This window comes from Cervus canadensis, chromosome 29 (genome assembly GCF_019320065.1).
Source record: "Cervus canadensis isolate Bull #8, Minnesota chromosome 29, ASM1932006v1, whole genome shotgun sequence".
NCBI lineage: Eukaryota > Metazoa > Chordata > Mammalia > Artiodactyla > Cervidae > Cervus > Cervus canadensis.
In genome coordinates, this window is record NC_057414.1 from 42280747 (window position 1) to 42301785 (window position 21039).

The 21039-nt window shown below is 52.1% G+C and overlaps 1 protein-coding gene across 8 annotated transcripts in view; it reads right to left on the reverse strand.

The window, feature by feature from the left end:
* The window catches only part of PC (pyruvate carboxylase), a 101747-nt gene that overhangs the window by 24982 nt on the left and 55726 nt on the right, over positions 1–21039 (reverse strand). The window contains exon 1 of one of the 8 annotated variants that reach the window (XM_043451069.1): positions 7567–7585. The exons of 4 other annotated variants lie outside the window; for them this stretch is intronic. The gene's annotated coding sequence lies outside the window, so the exon portion shown is untranslated. Of the gene's footprint in view, positions 1–1845; positions 1866–3375; positions 3395–4270; positions 4291–7566; positions 7586–21039 lie in introns of those variants that run through there. 3 more of the 8 variants (XM_043451065.1, XM_043451073.1, XM_043451071.1) reach the window with 3 other exon arrangements.

The window sequence follows — 21039 nt, forward strand, 5'->3', positions numbered from 1 at the left end:
ATATAATATGATGCTTTTTAAGAAAGATAAATAATATGATCTCATTAAGTTTTACTTAGAGCAAGAAAAATAACTAGCAGGAACTCAGCATTCACTTACTCCTGTGTTCTAGAATTGGCAAGGTGTTGCTTTTTTCCTTGTTCCTTCTGTTTTCTCTACATGCTCTATAATATGGTTTTTCCAGTAGTCATGTACAGATGCAAGAGTCGGACCATAAAGAAGGCTAAGCACTGAAGAATCAATGCTTTTGAACTGTGGTGTTGGAGAAGACTCTTGAGAGTCCCTTGAACTGTAAGGAGATCAAACCAGTCAATCCTAAAGGAAATTAACTCTGAATATTCATTGCAAGGACTGATGCTGAAGCTGAAGCTCCAATACTTTGGCCACCTGATGCAAAGAGCCGACTCACTGGAAAAGACCCTGATGCTGGGAAAGACTGAAAGCAGGAGGAGAAGGGGACGACAGAGGATGAGATGGTTGGATGGTATCACTGATTCAATGGACATGAGTTTGAGCAAACTCCAGGAGATAGTGAAGGACAGGGAAGCCTGGCGTGCTGTAGTTCATGGGGTTGCAAAGAGTTGGACATGACTTAACAACTGAACTGCACTGATACGTTCTCCATTTTCTCCAGCGGGGATTATTATTTATAATCAGAAAAGAAAATGAAGAAATATACAGAGGGAACAGGAAGACCTTTGCAGAGAAGAGCCAAGAGGAGTTCCTGAAGGGTCCTTCTCAGTGCGGTGACTGGCCTTGACTTCCATCCTGTGAAACAGCCCCTTCTAGGGGGGCTGGCCTCCCAGAAGGCTCATCCCCCACTGCATCTTCCTCACCTGTTGGCCAGGGCAGCCTGCTACAGGTCTTCCTCCCTGTCTGCAGGTCAGCAGCCTCACAGCGGGTTCCACTGGCATGGAGACTCTCCACCCCCAGGGACGTGTCATCCTGGGCAGGGAGGCCTGCCCTTTTCTCCCACATGGATGGGTTTATCCCTGCGGACCCCTCAGGCACTTACGCATCTTGTGGGTTAATAGGTTATATCTGTCCCCACCCCCACCACACACACTCCCCGATCCCTTTTCCAATAAAGAGAAATCCCTGGAGGCTCTGCTCACAAGGTGGGGGTGGGGAGGGAGGACCAAGAGCCTCCCCAGCTCAGTCAGGAAACGAGGAAGTCTGAATTATCCAGCCCAAGATTCTCATACTTTTTTGCATTTGACCCTCACACGTGCTCTAGACAGCAAGGATTTCCTTGGCGTCCTGCTTTACAAATCAAGAACCTGGGTTCTGGACACTGGAGGTGCGGGCTCTGAATGCCCTGGAGCCCTGTGTCCCAGGCAGAGGGAAGCGAGCACAGGCCTGGACTTGAGACCTGGGGCAAGCAGGCAGATGTTTGCAGAAGGGGAAAGGTCATGATCATTCGCTGAAGTCAGAGCGGTGGTTGAGAGTGGGCAGAGGGCAGCCACGTCCGCCGCCGGCGGCCCAACATGAACCCAGGGTCAGCGCGCTGGGCCTGCCCCCGCACCGCCTGACCCTGGGAGACCCAGGCACCCCACTTCATCCTCTGTGAAAGCGGGCGACCACCACCCCCAACCTGGGCAGGTCGTCCTGGGGTCACTGAACAGGGGCTGCCATCACCATCTCCCCACTGGTCTTCCCTCCCAGACGAGCCTGGGGTGCGTGAAGGAACCCCCGCTCTGTTGCCCACCTCGCAGGGTGCTCATTCCCATCCAGACCAGCAAGGTGGCGCCGGCCCCGGGGGTCTTGCTGGACAAGGGCAGGCACGAGCGCATGTGGACAGCAGACGGAAGACCGCCAGCCGACAAGGGGGCCCGGGGCACTCACCCCTCACCAGCCAGGCACCCGGTGCAGCTTCTGCTCTGCCTGAGGAGGTCACAGGCCCAGGACACAAAGTTCTCCCACCCCAGGCTGCTGGAGGCCGCGGCGGCTGCCAAGGCTGAAACTGGGGGAAGGGGCGCCCGGAGCAGGGGTGTCGGAGGCCTGGGAGAGCAGGGGAGGCAGGGAGGCTGGGTCATGCGGGCAGCAGGAGCTTTGCAGCCCGGAGCCCAGCTCCTCTATCCCCAGGGACCTGGACAGACTGAGGAGGCGTCCCGAGGCAGCGGCGAGGGTCAGCCTGCAGGCGGAGCGGGTCTGGGCGGCTGGCCGGACGGGGTTCTCATGGATGACTGAGGGCATGGGTCACACGGCCCTCACAGCCTGGATGCAGCCCCGCAGCTCGGTTCCTGGCTCAGCCACACGCGACCCCACCTGCCACCAGCAAAGCCAGGCCTGGGTCTTGAGGACACAAAGGTGACTAAAAGCACTGCTGCGTTCCCAGGACATCTCAGAACTTGGTCAACCCAGCACCCGGCCCTCTCCCATGTCAAATCCCCCTCGCCAGACCTGAGGTCCAGCTGCCCGGTGCCTCCGAAGGACCGTCCTGAACCAGCTTCAACTGGGAGAAAACCTCAGGACGGGCTGGGCCGCCCGAGGCCTCCCTTCCGGGAAGCAGGGCCCTCGTGGGTCAAGCATGTGATGGTTCACTCGGGGTGTGCTGAGTCTGGGGGTGTGGGCTGGGCTGATGGGAGGAGCCAGGTGGGCAGAGCTCAGGGTGGCGAGGCAGGCAGCCAGGCACCTGCTGAGACCCGACACCTGGCGAGACCCACGTGGAAGCACACCTGCGGGGTGAATGGTGGGGAAGGCCTCAGCGCCCCAGACTCCCTTCCCCCAGTTCTCCCTGGGGGGTGGTGCTGCCTCTGCTGTTCAGAGGGGCCCCCAGCCTGAGATCGGGCTCTGGCATCCTGGATGACCTGGTACCAGCCTCTCCTCACAGCGCCACTCTCTCAGCGCACCGGCCTCCCCTCGAGCACCGTTCCTAGCGCATCCTCGGCCCCTCACTGCAGGGCAGGGACCCGGTAACGGCCCCCGTCACAGGAGGGCGGTGTGGGCAGGCCAGGCACCCACCACGGGGCCACACGGCACCTTGCTCTGGGGTTTTGGTTGCGGGATGGGAACCCAGAAGTCCTCAAGGTCGTTGACAGTTTAGTAGAGAATTGTCCTTAAAAACTCAGAGGCCCCCGTTAACCAATACTGACGCCTCGGGAAGGCCTTGTGTTCCAGCGCACTGGCAGACCCTCCCCAGAGGAGCCACAGGGCGGCTGCTGCAGATGGGACTCCCTCACGGGCTGGGTCTCCCGGGGGGAGAGGACTCTCAGAGGTGGCCAGGGGCCAGACAGCCTCAGGTCACCTGCCTCAGGGATACCATGCGGCCTCGGTCAGTGCTGGGGATACATGTGAGTGAAAAATCTCCCTTTCTGATCTCAGAGATGGAAGAGTGCAAGACAAGGCCATGGCCACAGCCCCAAGATCCCTTACCTGGCTGCCACTCCAGAGAGCCAATAGGCCAGGGAGGCCCGTTTGCTATTTTTGCAAATGCCAGCTGACAGATCCCTTTCCTTGGCCCTGGGTTGTGTGTTAGAGTCAGGGAGTGAGGCGGCTTTGACTCTCACTTGGGACGCGTAAACAACGCCTTGCCAGCGAGAGTGAGCGGGGAGCTGGGAGCACCTGTCTCTCCCCTGCTGCCTCTCAGCGTGACTCCTGAGACAGTCTCGACTTCCCTTCCAGCTCAGTCCCTCCCGGGCACTGGGTGGATCAGTTCAGCATTCTCCTTCCAGAACGAACAACGGCGACAATCGATCCGACGGTCCGGTCAGGAGTGTGCCAACAACAACCTGCGGCACGAGGAGGGGGAGGTCTCGACCTCGTGGGCCAGCCTGCTGACCTGCCCTGCGCTGACCTGCCCCTGCGGCTTCTACCACCTCCAACCCTGGCCAAGCTCCACCTCTGTGCTGGGCAGCGCGGGGACCAGCACACCTGGAAGGGTCTCTCCTCTTCCCCAGGCCCTGGGATCTGCACGTACTCACTCAGGTCGTCCTCACAGCTTTAACAGAAGGAGCCAGACATCGTGGGGTCAAGTCACACTCAAGGTCACCCAGCAAGGCCAGTTCTGACCCCAATCTGTACACCTCTCGCCAGAGCAAAAGTGCTGACTCTTTAGGGCAGGGGTCCCCAACCTCCGGGATCTGATGCCTGATGATCTGAGGTAAAGCAGACTTAATAATAATAGAAATAAGGTGCGTGATAAATGTCATGCGCTTGAATCATCCTGAAACCAACACCCGACACCCCCGTCCACGGAAAAACTGTCTTCCATGAAACCAGTCCCTGGTGCCAAAAACACTGGGGACCTCAGGGCAGAGGGGGTCCTCACCTCACTAAGGGAGGAAGTCGTGGCTTTCATCAGAAGCACAGCCTGCAGGCGCTTGAAAACCAAAAGCCAAAACCCCACTCCTGATGAAAACGTGTCACTGCCTCCACTTGGGCAGGAATCCCAGTGGTCTCGGCACTTCCCACCAGACAGCAGGCTAACGGCGCTGGCAACTGTGTGTCCCCGATGAGCTAGGGCAGTTTCAATTTGTCCAATAAATCATCAAGATGTCTCCAGAAGTCCCACTACGTCGTGACCTAAACTACGTCTCCCAGGCTGCCTCTTGCGACCAGAGCAGCACAAAACTCCCCTGCTGAGCCACCGCCACCCAGATGGTGGTCCAGACAGTACAGCCGCGGGGCCAGGGCGGCCGTGCTCTGAGCCAGGGCGGCCGTGCTGGGGTCAGCGTCGGCAGCCACCTGAATGACTGCTGCGGCCGAGCGGCAGGCCCGGGAATGTGCCTTGGAGGGGTTGTATTACTTCCGCCCTAAATATCCCTGTTCTTCACACAGCATCTCCTGCAGACGCCGTGGGCAACTGTGGGTGGGAGACACAGAGGAAAGGGAAGCCACAGTCCTGCCTCAGGAGTGACTAGCTGGTGTGTCAGCTTTGGAAGCCCACAGCCTGCACTGCCTACCCCCAGGCCCCAAGTCCTTCGGCATATCCACCTCAGACGGGGGCTGGAGCCACCAGACGGGGGGTGGGGAGGGGGCAGAGGGGACAGCAGGTCAGAAACAGATCCCAGAATCTCCAAATTAACTAAGGAGGCGCCTTCCCACACAGTGACTTCCTACCCCCTGCCCCCTACACCGGCAGCCCCACTGGGCCCTGTCCCCAGCCCCCAGAGGCCCCTGGAGGCTGGCTGCCAGCAAAAGCAGGTCAGAACCGGAAAGAGAGCATTCTTGGCAGAGGGCTCCACGCTGTGGCAGAAGCGAGCCGCTGATGGATGGGGCTGGCTCTCGGGAAGCCTTCCTTCCAAGCAGCTCCGTGCTGTCCTAACCGTGTCCGATGGAGGCCCCGGGCTGGCGGCCAGTGGGACAGATGAAGGGGGAAGACCGCCTGAGCTGCAGGCTGCAGCAGCTGATATCAAAGCACCCACGAGAGGACAGACCGAGGCTGCGATTTTGGAGTAGGGGCAGTTGAAGGAAGGATACGAGAAACAGTGACGGTGACAGATGAAGAAGAAAGGGGTGTGGGGGTACCAAAGGTGGAAGGAGATGTGGAGCGGAAACTCACAGGGCCTGGGGCAGCACAGCCCGGCGCCCACCGCGAGAGGCAGTTCCAAGCTGCCCCCGCCACTGTGTCTCTCTATTGCCCCGGTCAATCTTCGAGTCAGGCGCAGGCAGAGGGGAGAGGGCGGTACAGTGGCAACTGAAACCGCGGGCCCTGTCTGGGCCGAGGGGACCTGTGGACAGGCAAGCGGGGGAGGTTCAGGGAAAGAGGCTGGGAGGATCCCGGCAGGCAGGCGGCCGAGGAGAGGGCTGTGGGCACAGCAGCGACTGCCCCGTCCCAGCCTCATTTGTGGGCAGGGAGATCAGGTGGTGCTAGTGGTAAAGAACCCACCTGCCAATGCAGGAGACCTGAGAGACACGGGTTCAGTCCCGGGGTCAGGAAGATCCCTCAGAGGAGGGCACGTCAACCCACTCCAGTATTCTTGCCTGGAGACTCCCAAGAACAGAGAAGCCTGGTGGGCTACAGTCCATGGGGTCACACAGAGTCAGACAGGACTGAAGACTCAGCACGCACACGTGCAGACTTGCAGGGAGAACACTGCCCCCTGGTGCAAACGGAGCGCTACTGCTGACCTGCACACACACCTGGACGCCGGCTGGCTCACAGGACGGCAGGCGCCCGAATTTCTCCACATCCTTCAAGACCACACAGGAAGGCCTTCCTGGACACCCCCAGCTCCCCAAACTGCTCAGATACCCACCCTCAGGCGGCCATTCGTCTTGAGCAAAGCTCTGTCACCGTCCCTGCCACAATCTACTGTCCTCTGACTCGCGTGGGTTCTCGGCGAGGTTGTGTCTGTGAACTTGATGCTGTAACAATTCACTGACTGTCTCACCAGATGCTGTGAGGACTTCCAGGACGGGATTCTCTGTTTTGCCCCTCACTGTCTCCCTAGCACCCTGCCCGGTGCCCGACACCAAAATGAGATGTCTGGGAAATGAACGAGTGAATGAATGAATGAATGAGTACTCCAGGCCACATGAGCTTGCAGAGTAATGTGAGCGCCTAGACAAAGATAAATAAGGCATGGCCTCTCCTGGGAGCAGCACACGTAAGCCACTGGGACACACGGCTGTCCCTGACACAGAGATAAGAGCCCAAAGTGTTGACAAGGGAGGTCAAAGGGACAAGGTCAGCAAACAAAGTACCTCCCAGACTGACGGTGGGAACCAGGACAGTGTTTCAGGGCCGAGTGGGGTGACAGGCCCGAGAGCCTCGATTCTAAACATGGCTGGACAAGGCTCTGCAGGGAGACAGACACCAAAACACAGCAGGCATACGGGTGGTCCAGAAAGCTCCTGACACCTCCACGGCACACTCGCCCCAGCTGGAGAGTCAGAGGACCTTGTCCCCCCTCGCTCACCCAGGCCACCCCAGTTTCAAGGTGGAGGAAAGTGGACACCAGCATTCGGGGTGAATTTTTGTTCCCCCAAAAATATGTCAAAGTGCCAACCCCAGGACTTCAGAATGTGACTGTCGTTGGAAATGTGATCAGTAACAATGAGGTCATTAGGGTGGGCCTCACCCAATCTGCTTGGTGTCCTTATGGAAAGAGGAAATGTGCACAGTGAACAGAGAGAGACAGAGGCAGAGGGGAGAGGACATGGAGACACAGGGAGAAGACAGGCATGTGCCTGGAGAGAACGCTGCCAAGGGCTGCTAGAAACACCAGGAGCTGGAAGAGATAAGGAAAGATCCTCCCCTAGAACTGTCAGAGGGAGCGTGGCGCTGCAGACACCTTGACTTTGGACTTCCGGTCTCCAAACTGAGACCATACATCTCTGTTGGCGGAAGCCATCCCAGATTTGGTACTTTGCTAAGGCAGCCCAGGGAAACAAACAGACCCATGTTGCCCACAAAAGACTGGAACCTGCACAGACCCTAAAACCAGGGACCGGGAAGCATGCTGCATTAAAAATGCCCCCTTGGACTTCCCCAGAGGTCCAGCGGTGAGGACTCTGCACTTCCACCACAGCGGGCATGGGTTCCATCCCTGTCAGGGAACTAAGATCCCACAAGCTGAGAGGCACACAGCCAAAAAAAAACAACCCTCACCCTTCTCTCACCTGCTCAGCCTCAAGCAGGTCACAGCAGGGGCCTTCAGAGCGTGGAGCTATTAGGACTGTGAGCAGCACCCCCTCTGGGCCAGGGAAGGCCGAGTGGGTGGCAGCAAAAACGAGTCTGCGCTGAAGAGTGCTGGTGCCAACATGCGGCTGCGTGGAGAGTGGGCAGCGTCGGCAGGAAGACCTCCTGAAGAAGACACCCAAGGGATAAACCAAAGGATAAGGAGGGGGGCAGGGCAGGCATGGGGACATCAGGGGCAAAGGCAAAGGAGCAAACAGCCTGGCAAACGTCCACTGAGGCCAGAGGCAGGCAGTGAGCTGCCCAGGAGGAGAAGGAGGGCAGACACTCGGACGCCAGGCCACCAGTCTGCACGTGTAGCAAGGGGCGCAGACTCACCCTCAAGGTCAGGGAGCATGACCCAGGAAACCAGGCCGGGGAGAGGGATCTGCACTTTAGAGGGACCACTCTGGCTGTCCTGAGGAACCCGAATTTGAGGAGGAAAGTCGAGAGGTGGAGGAGGAACAAGGAAGGTATTCTAACACGTGAGTTAGTTGCTAAGTCAAGTTGGACTCCTTGCGATCCCATGGACTGTAGCCCACCAGGCTCGTCTGTCCATGGAATTTTCCAGGCAAGAATACTGGAGTGGGTTGCCATTTCCTTCTCCAGGGGATCTTCCCAAACCAGGGATCGAACCTGGGTCTCCCTCATCACAGGCAGATTCTTTGCCATCCAAGCCACCAGGGAAGTCATTCTAACACAGGCAAGAGAAAATGAAGACAAGAGACACACTGGGGGTGTCACCTCTAGACCTGTTAGACAACAGTGAAGAGGCCACAGGTGAGGGTGGCTCTCGGCTCCTGGTTAAGGGGAAGGGTGAACAGGGGCAACGCCAAGTTAAGGAACATAGAAGCAGATGTAGGCAGAGGCCAGCAAGTTCCATTTTGACCCTGATGAGCTGGAATTAACCACGAGCTCTTTAGCTGGGGAAGCCAAACAGGCTGTTGGGCGTGAGTCTGCCATGTCCTGAGCAGGAGAAGGAGGTCTGGGGGCCCCGTCCTACTGGGAGAGGAGAGCAGGATGGATGGACAGGGCGGGCAGAAACACCCGCTTAACCAGGACCAGTCAAAGCCATGGGGGTGTTGTGAGAGCCGGGGTTCCGAGGAATGTTCAGGGTCTAAGGCAGCAGAGCTCTGATAAGGAGTAGGAAAAACAGACACGGGAGTCTGCAGCAGTGAGCTCACTGGTGGCCTTCAGTCCTAACCACTGGACCGCTAGGGAAGTCCCAAAAGGAACTTTCTTTAAAGAGCACAAACCCTCAAGGATAAAGAATGGGAAAGCCCAGGGCAGCAGATAAGACAGGCCGTGAAACTGGACCATGCACAGCATGTGGGGCAAGTGACAATGAGCGAGGGGGTGGGGAGCATGCAGAGGCAGTCACAGCACCAGTGGATTTGAGTTGCAGACTCCTGGGAGACTCAGGTTTCCCTGGGTCCAAGGGCTTCCCTGGTAGCTCAGTTGGTAAAGAACCCGCCTGCAATGCAGGAGACCCTGGTTCAATTCCTGGGTCGGGAAGATCCCCTGGAGAAGGGATAGGCTACCCACTCCAGTATTCTTGAGCTTCCCTGATGGCTCAGCTGGTAAAGAAGCCACCTGTAATGCAGGAGACTTGGATTCATTCCCTGGGTTGGGAATTCCCTGGAGAAGGGAAAGCCTGCCCACTCCAGTATTCTGGCCTGGAGAATTCCACGGACTGTGTAGCCCACGGGGCCACACGACTGAGTGACTTTCGCTTTCATGTGCAGTTAGAGTCTAAGGGGTGGCGGGGCCGAACCCCCTTCCCCACCACATGCCAACAGAGCCACAGGGACAGCAAACAGCCTCAGCCCTGCTGAGTCTGGTACAGTCACTCCCTGAATCCTAGCAACGACCCCTGCGACTGTCCACCTGCATTCCCAGTTCTAGAGTTGTGGACACCGGGACTCAGGCAGGACAGATGGAGTCACATGCCCAGGGCGTGGTTCTAGGAAGTTCAGAGCTGGGTCGACCGGTCACAGGCATCCAGAGCCCCATTCCTGACCCACCAGGCACCAGCGCCTTCCAGAAGAAGAGAGACTGGGTCCCTGGAAAGGCACCCCCGTGGCATGCAACCCAGAAGGGTACCCCACAGAGTCCTCACTCTACAAAGCGGTTCTCACGTGGATGGCCAGGGAGCACTCTGAGGGCTTCTCTCCAGGAACCTGCCAGCCCAGGATGGACATCCCGTGGCTACTGACAGTAGTGAGTGCCCAAAGAAAGGGTGGCCTGCAGCCTTCTCTCGGGGTCAGGACCACTGGTCCAAAAGCCCCACCATGTCCAGACTTTCCAGTCGGCTTTAGCATGAAGGGACAGCCCAAGTCATCAGATATCTGAGGACATAGCCGAAAACCCTTCCAAAACAAATTGGGAATAAAAACACAGAACTCTGAGAAGAAAGTAATAGAGAGAGCAGATACTTAGAGGGGGGAAAAAAACAACTATAATTAATCTCAGAGAAGTAAGAGAAGCTATTGCATTAAGAGGCGGCAGCTATTTTAAAAAGGCAACGAGAAAGAGCTCTAACGGATTAAAAATAGCATCGTAGACATTTTTAAACATAATAAATAGAAGAATCAGGAGACAGTCGAGGACATCACCCAGAAAGCATTACAAAAAGACTGACATACGGCAAATAGGAGAAAAGGTGAGAAAATGAGAGACTGAGTCTAGGGAGCCCACTCTCAGGGAGCCCCGCGCAGGGGGTGCAGGGCAGAGTCACCCAGCAAGCGCCTCCTGGAGCTGAGGAACACACCCTCGGGGTGGTGCAGACCCTCAGCCTCAGCCGATGTGAAAAGTCCTGCCTGGAAGTGAGATCGGGGCATCCTGTTAGCTTCCTGTATTCCTTCTCGGTGGCTTAAAATAACCAAGATGTTCAGTTCTGGAGGCCGGAAGTTCTGCATCTGCTCCACTGGGCCCAGATGGAGGCGCAGGCAGACACACCCCCTCCGGAGGCTGCAGGGCAGTCTTTCCTCACCTCCTGCAGCTTCCGGGGCACCTCTGCCTGTGGCAGCATCACCCCTGTCTCTGCCTCTGCCATCACTTCTAGAACTGCAGTGTGTTTCCTAGAACCGCACCTCTCTTCTGAGGACAACTGAGACGACATTTAGGGTCCCCGGATAAGCCAGGGTCACCTCCCCATGTCAGGATCCTTCACTTCGTCATTTCTGCAAAGACCCTTCTCCCTGATAATGTGACACTTACCGGTGCCATGGATGAGGACCTGGACATCTCTAGGGGCCATCATTCAGCCCACTAGATGCCTGAAGACAAGAAGGAGGTCACGGTGATGCTGAGCCACTTCTGAGGGAAACTCTTATCAACTACAAATTGGCACTTGCCACGGGTATTTGTCAACTACCTCTACAAGGACTAAATCATGTGCTGCTACAGCTGGTGACCTTCAACACGTCCTGTCCAGGGTAGAGAGCAGGAATAAGGCATTCTGTGCTCCGGGAAGAACTGGCAGGACAGGTCTTCAGATGGTTAGATATTTTCAGGAGCTGATTTTATGAGCCCAATTCTTGTATCTCCCCACATCTGGAAAAGGGCTAAAATCCTTCATGGTGACGACCGTTTCTCATGACTAGCAAAGCTTTATGAGACAGTAGAAACCTTCTGGAAAAGTATGTGCTTCATTGCATGTAATCCCCCTTCACCAAAATCATGCTTTTCCCCCAACTCTTCATGGCAGTCTCAAGGCTATCTGAGGTGCTGTCTCCAGGGCTGCAGTCCTCATTTTGCTCCATAGAAAACTTAACTCGCAACTCTCACATTATGCATCTTTTTGAAGTTGACACACTCTCCAACCTAGAATTCTCTACCCAGTCAGGCTGTCAACCAAGCGTGGGGGCAAAATAAAGGTATGTTCAGACAGGACATGGCCAAGGAAATTTTCCCACCCACGTGCATCTGTCCAGGAAGCTCCCGAGGGATGTGTGCTGATGAAACAAGGGAGTAAAGAAACCAAGACGAGAGGCCCGGGGGCCAGCAGAGAAGCAAGCTGGGGATCCTCAGGGGATGACGGAGGCCCTGGCGGCCGTGAGAACGGCTGCCCCAGACAACAGCACAGGCCAGGAAGCTTCCAGACGTGGGGCTCCGAGGGGGATGGGGGCTCTACACACACAGACCAAAAGGCTGGATTACCTGATATCTCTGAAAGAATAGGAGGAGGTCTGGGGAAGAAGGAATGAGGTAAAAAGTAACTCAGAGAAACAGAAGTTGTACTGGGAATTGTTATCATGTACACACCTGGTGTTCTCAAGGGTCAAAATTTACTTCATTTTAATAATGTTAAAACTGAAAGTGTATTTTAAAATGGTTACATGACCATGCAGGAAGGAGAGGGGTGGGGAAAGTGGGCCGTGGGGGCGGGAGTAAAAGCGAGCCATACCTTGCAGAGGAGGAGCTCAGGAAATAGAGCCAATGCTATATGGAAACAGGAGGGTGGGCTGCTAGGAGTTAAAGGGCGGAGCACCCCCAGGAGTTCAGCTCAGGTGAAAGACGGGCCTTGAACTGGATGAAGAGAGCCCCCTGCTCTGAGTCTCAGTGTAGAACACCCGGGTGCCGGCCGTGGGCAGCCAGGAGGGTGTGGCTGGTTGGGACCCAGGGGACCACCCAAGGCACTGACCCCGCCAAGGGCTGAAATGACCAGTGGCTTCTGTGTCCCGGCTCTCTAGGCTGAGAGGCTGAGACATCACATTCTGAGAGGCACAGCCAGGGAAGGAGCAGCCCAAGGACGCTGGACCTGTAGTCAGACCTGAAGTGTGCTCCTTGTTCACACCCAAATTCCTGGTTAGCCACGGCTAAGAGGGAGGATGAGACTAAGCTTTAAGAAAAATTCTGGCTGGTCAGGTCAGCAAGAGAGACAGATTAGAAAAAGCAATGGCATTTCCCTCTGAGGAGGTTTAAAATTTTTTTCTGAATGAGTTGATTTAGGTCAAGTGAGTCTTCTCGAATAGCAAAACATTAGACTGATTTATGAGATTTCTTGGGCTTCCCAGGTGACATTAGCGGTAAAGAATCTGCCTGCTAATGCAGGAAGCTTAAGAGATGTCCACAGAGGCGGACACAACTGAGCATCTGAGCACACACACACCATGAGATTTCTTAAGTTTCTCTTATGATTTAGCTGTATCTTGGCGTGTTCCTATAACAGGTTGTGTTAATATTCTTTCTTTAAAGAAGATAAGCGAAAGTTAGATATATTTGGAATTTAGATATTAAGTATATTTTACTTTGGGCTTTCCTGGTGGTGCAGTGGTAAAGAATCTGCCTGCCAATGCAGGAGACACAGGTTCAATCCCTGGGTCGGGAACATCCCCTGGAGAAGGGAATGGCAACCCACTCCAGTATTCATGCCTGGGAAATCCAATAGACAGAGGAGCTTGGTGGGCTATGGTTCCTGGGGTCACACAGCGTTGGACACGCCTGACGCACGAGTATGATATTTCAGTTTAAGATGTACCATGACAGACCTCCCTGGTGGTCCAGTGGTAAAGACCCCACACTTCCACTGCTGGGGGCATGGGTTCAATCCCTCGTTGGGTAACCAGGATCCCGTGTGTATTGCCAAAAGACTAAAAAATAATAATACTAGTTTAAATAAAGCGTACCATGAGTCAGAGACTGGTAGTCCTTAGCACAACCTGGGCAGAGAAATGTGAGTGGTAAGACTGATTACTTCAATCTCCTCCTGGGCACCTGACTCTCTTCTCAACCAAGATAAAGTTGCTGAGCTAAGGGCCTCCAGATTCAGCCAATTAAAATGCAAACTGTTCAGTGAGAATTTGAATTTCAACTAAACTGCATTCTTAGAAAAATGTACAAGTATATCCCATGCAATATACGGCTCATACTTACAGTACTAAGTTACTGTACTAAGTACTAAGTTACTGGTTTATCTGAAATTTGAACTTAACTAGCTAGCCTGTATTTTATCTGGCAACCCCAGTGCACCAGCAGTGCTGAGGCCCTGACTGGATCTGAGAAAAAAACACGTGAAGAGAATTCCCAGATGTGACCTAACAGGGCAGGGAGACACAGCGGGAAGACCTCAGGGGTCCAGCGGGCTGGGTTCCAATCGGGGCTCCACCAAGCCCACCTAGCTCTGGGCAGGCTGCCTAACCTCCAGGCCTTGATTTCTTCATCGGTAAAATCAGCATTAATGACAGTCACGTGCACAGGCTGCATACAAAGATCAAACGAGTTAATGTGTGTAGCGTGCTCAGAAGAGTGTCTGGCACATAAACTGGCCTTTATTATAAATGTCAGTTTTCAGTATCAGCAGTACAGAGGCTGAAGTGGGGACCAGCCCTGCTTCTGATGGGCAGAGGTAGGCGGGGTCGGGGCCGCGAAGGGGAACCAGAGGCAGCCGGGTCAGGCCAGGGCTATGTAAGAAGCACCATGCTTGTGAAGATGACGCTTTGAAGCGCAACCAGACCCTCAAAGCCTTCTCAGTCAAAGCAAGCTGGACCACCTAAGAAATGGGGTCATCCCACTCAGGCACATCCTCGGGGCGAGGACCTGTCATGATCCAACCACACCAGGTGCTACTGGCCCCTACTAGCTCCCTGATGCTGCCCGTTTCCAACGCTGTGCTCAGAGACAGCAAGCTGGCAATGTGAAACTGACGCCAGTGGGCGTCTGTACAGGATAGAAATTGGCAAATGCTACAACTAGAGCCCTTTCCTCACCTCCCTGGGACCCACAGCTGAAAGAACACCCAGACGGGCTGAGCATCCCACAGTGACCTAAAGAAAGGCATTATGCGTGGCCTGGGTGAGTGGTACCCTTCTTCACTTTCCCTTTTGGCTACAGAACCCAAATAAAGAGGCTTCTGTGGGAAGTTGACAGCAATACAGTCTTACTTCAGCAAACAAGAAAAACCTCAGATAAGCAGTCTAACTTACACCTAAAACAGAGAAAGAACAAACAAAGCTCAAAGTTAGTAGAAGGAAAGAAATTATAAAGATCGGAGTAAAAATAAATGGAATAGAGACGAAAAAATAATAGAAAAGGTAACAATAGAAAACGAAAAGCTAGTTCTTTGAAAAGATAAGCAAAATTGATAAGCCTTTAGCCATAAAAATGGGGGAGGGCTCAAACCGATAAAATTAGAAATGAAAAAGAAGTTACAGGTGACACCACAGAATACAGAGGATCATAAGAGAATACTGCAAGCAACTGTATGCCAACAAAATGGACAACCTAGAAGAAATGGACAAATTCTTAGAAAAGTATAACCTTCCAAGTCTGAAGCAAGAAGAAATATAAAATATGAACAGACCAGTCACAAGTACTGTAACTGAAACTGTGATTTTTAAACTTCCAACAAACAGAAGTCCAGGACCAAATGGTTTCACAGGTGAATTCTATCAAATATTTAGAGAAGAGTTGAAACCAACTGAATATTCATTGGAAGGACTGATGCTGAAGCTGAGGCTCCAATACTTTGGCCACCTGATGCAAAGAGCCGACTCATTGGAAAAGACCCTGATGCCAGGAAAGATTGAAGGCAAGAGGAGAAGACGGCAGCAGTGAATGAGATGGTTAGATGGCCTCATTGACTCAATGGACATGAATTTGAGCAAACTCTGGGAGACAGTGGAGGACAGAGGAGCCTGGCGTGCTATAGTCCGCGGGGTTGCAAAGTGTCAGACACGACTTAGCAACTGAACAACCACCACAACCTATGGTCAATTAATCCACAACAAAGGAGACAAAAGTATACAATGGAGAAAAGGAAGTCTTTTCAATAAGTGGTGCTGGGAAAACTGGACAATTATCTGTCAAAGAATAAAGTAGAACATTCTCCAGTACCGTACACACACAAAAAAACTCAAGATGTATTAAAGACCCAAATATAAGATCAGATACTGTAAAACTCTTAGAGGAAAACATACACAGAACACTCTTTGACATAAATCACAACAATATTTTTTCAGATCCACCTCCTAGAATAATGACAATAACAACAAACAAATGGGATCTAGTTAAACTTAAAAGCTTTTGCATAGCAAAGGAAACCATAACCAAACTAAAAAGACAGCCCACAGGATGAGAGAAAATATTTGCAAACGAAGCTACCAATAAAGGATTAATCTCCAAAATACACAAACAGTTCATGCAGCACAATATCAAAAAAAACCAATCATAAAATTGGCTGTGTGCTGTGCTTAGTCGCTCAGAAGTGTCTGACTCTGCGACCCCATGGACGGTAGGCTGCCACCCTCTTCTGTCCATGGGGATTCTCCAGGTAAGAATATTGCAGTCGCTCACCATGCCCTCCTCCAGGGGATCCCCCAACCCTGGGATCAAACCCTGGTCTCCCACATTGAAGGCAGATTCTTTACCATCTGAGCCACACGGAAGCCAGAAGATCTAAATATTTCTTCAAATAAGATACACAGGTGACCAAAAAGCACATGAAAAGATGCTCAACATCGCTAATTATCAGTTCAGTTCAGTCACTCAGTCGTATCCGACTCTTTGAGACCCCATGGACTGCAGCAACACCAGGCTTCCCTGTCCATCATGCTAATTAACAGAGAAATGCAAATCAAAACTACAGCGAGATACCACCTAACACTGGCCAAGAGGGCCATCATCAGAAAGCCTAATAAGCAACAGCTAGGGAGGGTCTGGAGAAAAGGAAACCCTCTTACCCTGTGGGAATGTACACTGGTAGAGCCAGTATGCGAAACACCATGGAGGTTCCTCAGTAAACTAAAGGTGGAGCTGCCATATGATTCAGTAATCCCACTCCTGGGTATCCATCCGGAGAAAACCGTGATTCAAAAGATACATGCACCCCAATGTTCCCTGCAGCACTATTTTCAATAGCCAGGACATGGAAACATGTCCATCTACCAAGGAACAGATGAAAGTGATGTGGTACAGATATACAATGGAATATTACTCAGCCATAAAAACAATGAAACAATGCCATCTGCAGCAGCATGGGAGGACCTAAAGATTGTCATATTGAGTGAAGTAAGTCAGACAGAGAAAGACAAATATCCTATGATATTGGTTACATGTGGAATCTGGAAAAAATGATACAAATGATCTATATATAAAACAGAAACAGACTCGCAGACTTAGAAAACAAACTTACGGTTACCAAAAGGGAAAGGCCGTGGGAAGGGATAAATCAGGAATTTGGGATTAACATAGGACACACTATTATATATAAATTAGATAATCAACAAGGACCTACTGTATAACACAGGAAATGCTACTCAATATTCTGCAATATAAGGGAAAAGAATCAGGAATTTGGGATTAACATAGGACACACTATTATATATAAATTAGATAATCAACAAGGACCTACTGTATAATACAGGAAATGCTACTCAATATTCTGCAATATAAGGGAAAAGAATCTAAAAAGGAATGGATAACGGACATGTATAATTGAATCACTTTCCCGTACACCTGAATCTAACACAACACTGTAAATCAACTATGCTGCTGTTTAGTAGCCAAGGTATGTCCAGCTCTTTGTGACCCCATGAACTGCAGCCCCCAGGCTCCTCTGTCCAGGCGCCTGCACAAGATTTCCCAGGCAAGAATACTGGAGTGGGTTGCCATTTCCTTCTTCAGGGGATCTTCCCAACCCAGGGACTGAACCTGCATCTCCTGCTTGGCAGGCTGATTCTTTACCACTGAGTCTCCTGGGAAGTCCAAATCAACTATACTCCAATATATATATATAAAAAGAGGCCTCTGTGTCTTTTGTAAAAGTCTCTTGTATAGAGTGCTTAATTCGGTCAAAATATGAGGATGAGCTAAGGAAGAAATGAATCAGAAACTCTCCCTACACTCAAGGCAGTTCAGAAACCATTCTGCAACACTAATGAACCTGTGAGAACATCACGATAAAGATTCCTTTGGTAATCTCCTTTAACAATCTGAAAATTAGTCCTTGCTTTTTAGGGAACTGATTTCCCTATTCATATAACCTTGATATCTTTTCTCTCCCCACCCCATCCCCCCTTTCTCTCTTTCTTAAGCAACAGAGGCATTTGCAGGTTGAAATGTGAGGATTTAAAACAATAGCTGTTGGATATACATGTCAAATGTCTATTCTGTAACAGAACTTACCCTGTCCCTCCCCCATCCCAGATGACACACACTCTCCAAAAGCCAATACCTCTTGTCCTCTGTCCCCAGAGAACTAGGGCTTCAGTTTGGGGGTTATTTTTGCCCTTCCCTTTCCCACATCTAGTCAAGAAGGCCCATCAGTTCTTCCTCTGAAGTCACTCACATCCTCCTTCCTTTCATTTCCACTAACCCACCCCTGATGACACCCTTCTTACTACCTGAACTACTGTAAAAGCCCCCTAACCATGGCCAACCATCGCCACTGGCTGGCTTTAGCTAGCAGCTCACGCTGTATATCAGGGAGAACACCCCAAATACAGGGTTCCTTTCACTCTCTTTTTTAAAAAAAAAAAAACCCGCTATGACCTTTATTGCCTACAGGTAAGAATCTTGCCTCCCATCGTTAGTCCCACCTGCCTGTCAAGCCTCATTTCCCATCATTCCTCAGACTCCCGGGTCCTAACACCAGCCAAACTGCCTCCTCCTCGTTCCCAAGTGGTCCAAGCACGCTCCCGTCTCCCTCAGAGCACTCCCTCCTCCGAGATGCTCCCCACCTGGATGCCCTTTTCTCTGCGCAAAGCCTGTTCCTGTCTGGGTAATTTTTTTTCATTCCTGCCCAAAATCCCACCAAACTTTGTTGTTGTTCAGTTGCTAAGTCGTTTTTGACTCTTTGCGACCCCATGGACTGTAACCCACCAGGCTTCCCCGTCCTTCACTATCTCCCGGAGTGTGCTCAAATTCATGTCCATCTCATCCTCTGCCTTCCTCTTCTCCTTTTGCCCTCAATCTTTCCCAGCATCAGGGTCTTTTCCAATGACTTTGTTCTTCTCATCAGGTGGCCAAAGTATTGGCGTCTCAGCTTCAGCATCAGTCCTTCCAATGAATATTCAGGGCTGATGTCCTTTAGGATGGACTGAGTAAGAGATTTTTGTTTTTAGATTTTTTTTTTTTTATTGGACCATTTGTTTTTCCAAGTCTTCACTGACTTTGTTACAATACTGCTTCTGTTTCATTTTGGTTTAATGGCTGTGAGGTATGTTGGATCTTGGCTCCCCAACCAGGGATCAAACCCACTCACCCTGCATCAGGAGGCACAGTCTTAACCACTGGGCAACCAGGGAAGTCCCAAGAGGTTTTTGTTTTTTAAGCTGTCAATCCCCAAGGACAGAGACCAGGAGGGGAGACCACAGGAACATCATGGCCCTACCTGGCAGTGGAAGGCTGATCATCTACCAGTGTCCACCATGGAATCCAAGAAAGGCTAGGGAACTGTGAGCCAGGTCCTGGGATGAACAGGCTGATACATACAATGGAAGCTAGTGAGAGCTTCTGAGAAGCAGTTAGTCCCTAGATCCACTCCCCCACCTCATGCTGCTGGAGACCACCCTCCCCCGAAGAACAGAGGTCTGCTCTCTGGAGAGGGCGTAGCTCGGGGTCTGCACTGGGGGTGCGAGGCACAGCTGAGGGCCGGGGTACTCTGTCAGAAACAGGAGGGGAAGGTTAAGTGAGCCTATTCATCCTGTCCCCTCACCCACTCAGCCCCTAGAGCGCAAGCAGCCAGCCCGTCCCCTCCTCCAATACCTGACCTGGCCCAAGAGGGAAGACATCAGGATACTGACACTGAGGTTCCCCAACAAACAGCATGCCTCATCACCACTGTGCAAGCGGGAAGCTGGACTCCCAGGCAGTTTTTAGCCCCTGATTCTAATTGCAAGCAGGTAACCGAAGATCCCTGGGCAGCTGAGAACAGACTCCTTTAAAGACAGAGGCCAAAGAAGAGCAGCGGAAAAAAGCAGTTTGGAGGAAACAGTTAGTGCAAGGAGGAAAAACTTAAACATGGCACGAATGTCCTCAAAGAAGCAAGAGATTACACAGGTGAGACAACAGGATGCTTGCACATATTTTTAAAGACTCAGAGAGCAAGAAAAGCTCTTGCAAATTAAAAATGTGATGGGAAAGACAAAAAAAATCAATAGAAGGGTTGGAAGATTAGGTTAAGGAAATCTCCTAGAAACTGAAACCAAAAGACAAAGAAATGGAAAGTTAGGCAAGAAAGGGAAAAAATGTGAGGCCATTCAACAGATCCAAAAATTAACAGTCTCAGAAAGAGAGGACAGGGAAAACACAGGGGGAGAAATAATTCAAGACACCCCCAGGACAGGAGGTCACGTTCCCACACAGAAGTATGCATTGAGCCAACAAGATGGACGCGTGCAGACCCACACCACGCATGGCGTGACATTTCAGTCACTGTAAGCTTTCAGAAAGTGGGGGTAAGGGGGCACAAAGAACCCGAAATCAGCAAGGTTTTGGATTTCTCAACAGCAGTTTGGGAAGCTAGAAAGGTACAAAGCATCCTTCAAAACTGCAAAGGGAAAATGATTTCCAGCCTGAAACTCGCCATCCAGCTGAACCATCAATTATGTGTGAAGGTGAAATAAAAAGAAAGAACAGGGCTGCTACGACTGACCTCCAGGCAATGCTTCTTAAGGAGTTACTGTGGATGAGCCCCCACCCCAAACAAGGCGCAAACAGGCCGGAAAGGCACAGGAGCTGCGAGAAGAGGAAGGCAGAGGTGCCCGCAGCGCGGCACATAGAGGGGGCACCAAGTGAGGCGCGGACTACTCAGAACTGCTCCACGGGCCCCCTCACCCAGGGGCCCTGAAGGGGGACGGAGCCAGCATTCCCACTGACGGGACCCGGGCTCTGGGTGAACCTGTGAAAAGGCAGGCGGCATGAGTGACACCTGAGGCCCGAGGCCTTGCCCCTAATTGACACAGGAACACTACATTATGTGCTCCTCTGTGACTGCTTCTTTCAACATGTTCCCAAGGTTCATCCGTGTTGTTACAGGTACCAGGGCTCCATTTAATTGCCAGAGAATATCCCACTGGACAGGCACAGCACGTTTCACCAACCCATTCAGTAGACACTTCGGTCGTTCCTGCTTTTTGGCTATCATGAATAGCACTGTGGTAAACACCGGTGTACAAGCTTCCGGCGCACGTGTCTTCCTCTCTCTTGGGTACGTGCCCTGGATGGTATGGTAACTCTATGATTAACCACTTGAGGAACACGCAGACTGTTCTCCACAGTTGGGGCTCCATTTTATATTTCACCAGCAACACATAAGGGCTCCAGTTCTTCTCCATCCTCGCCAAAACTTGTTATCATCTGTCTTTGTGATTAGGCATTCTAGTGGGTATGAAGTGCTATCTCATTGTGGTTTTGATTTACATTTCCCTGACGACCACTGATGTTGAGCATATTTTCATGTGTTTATTGGCCATGTG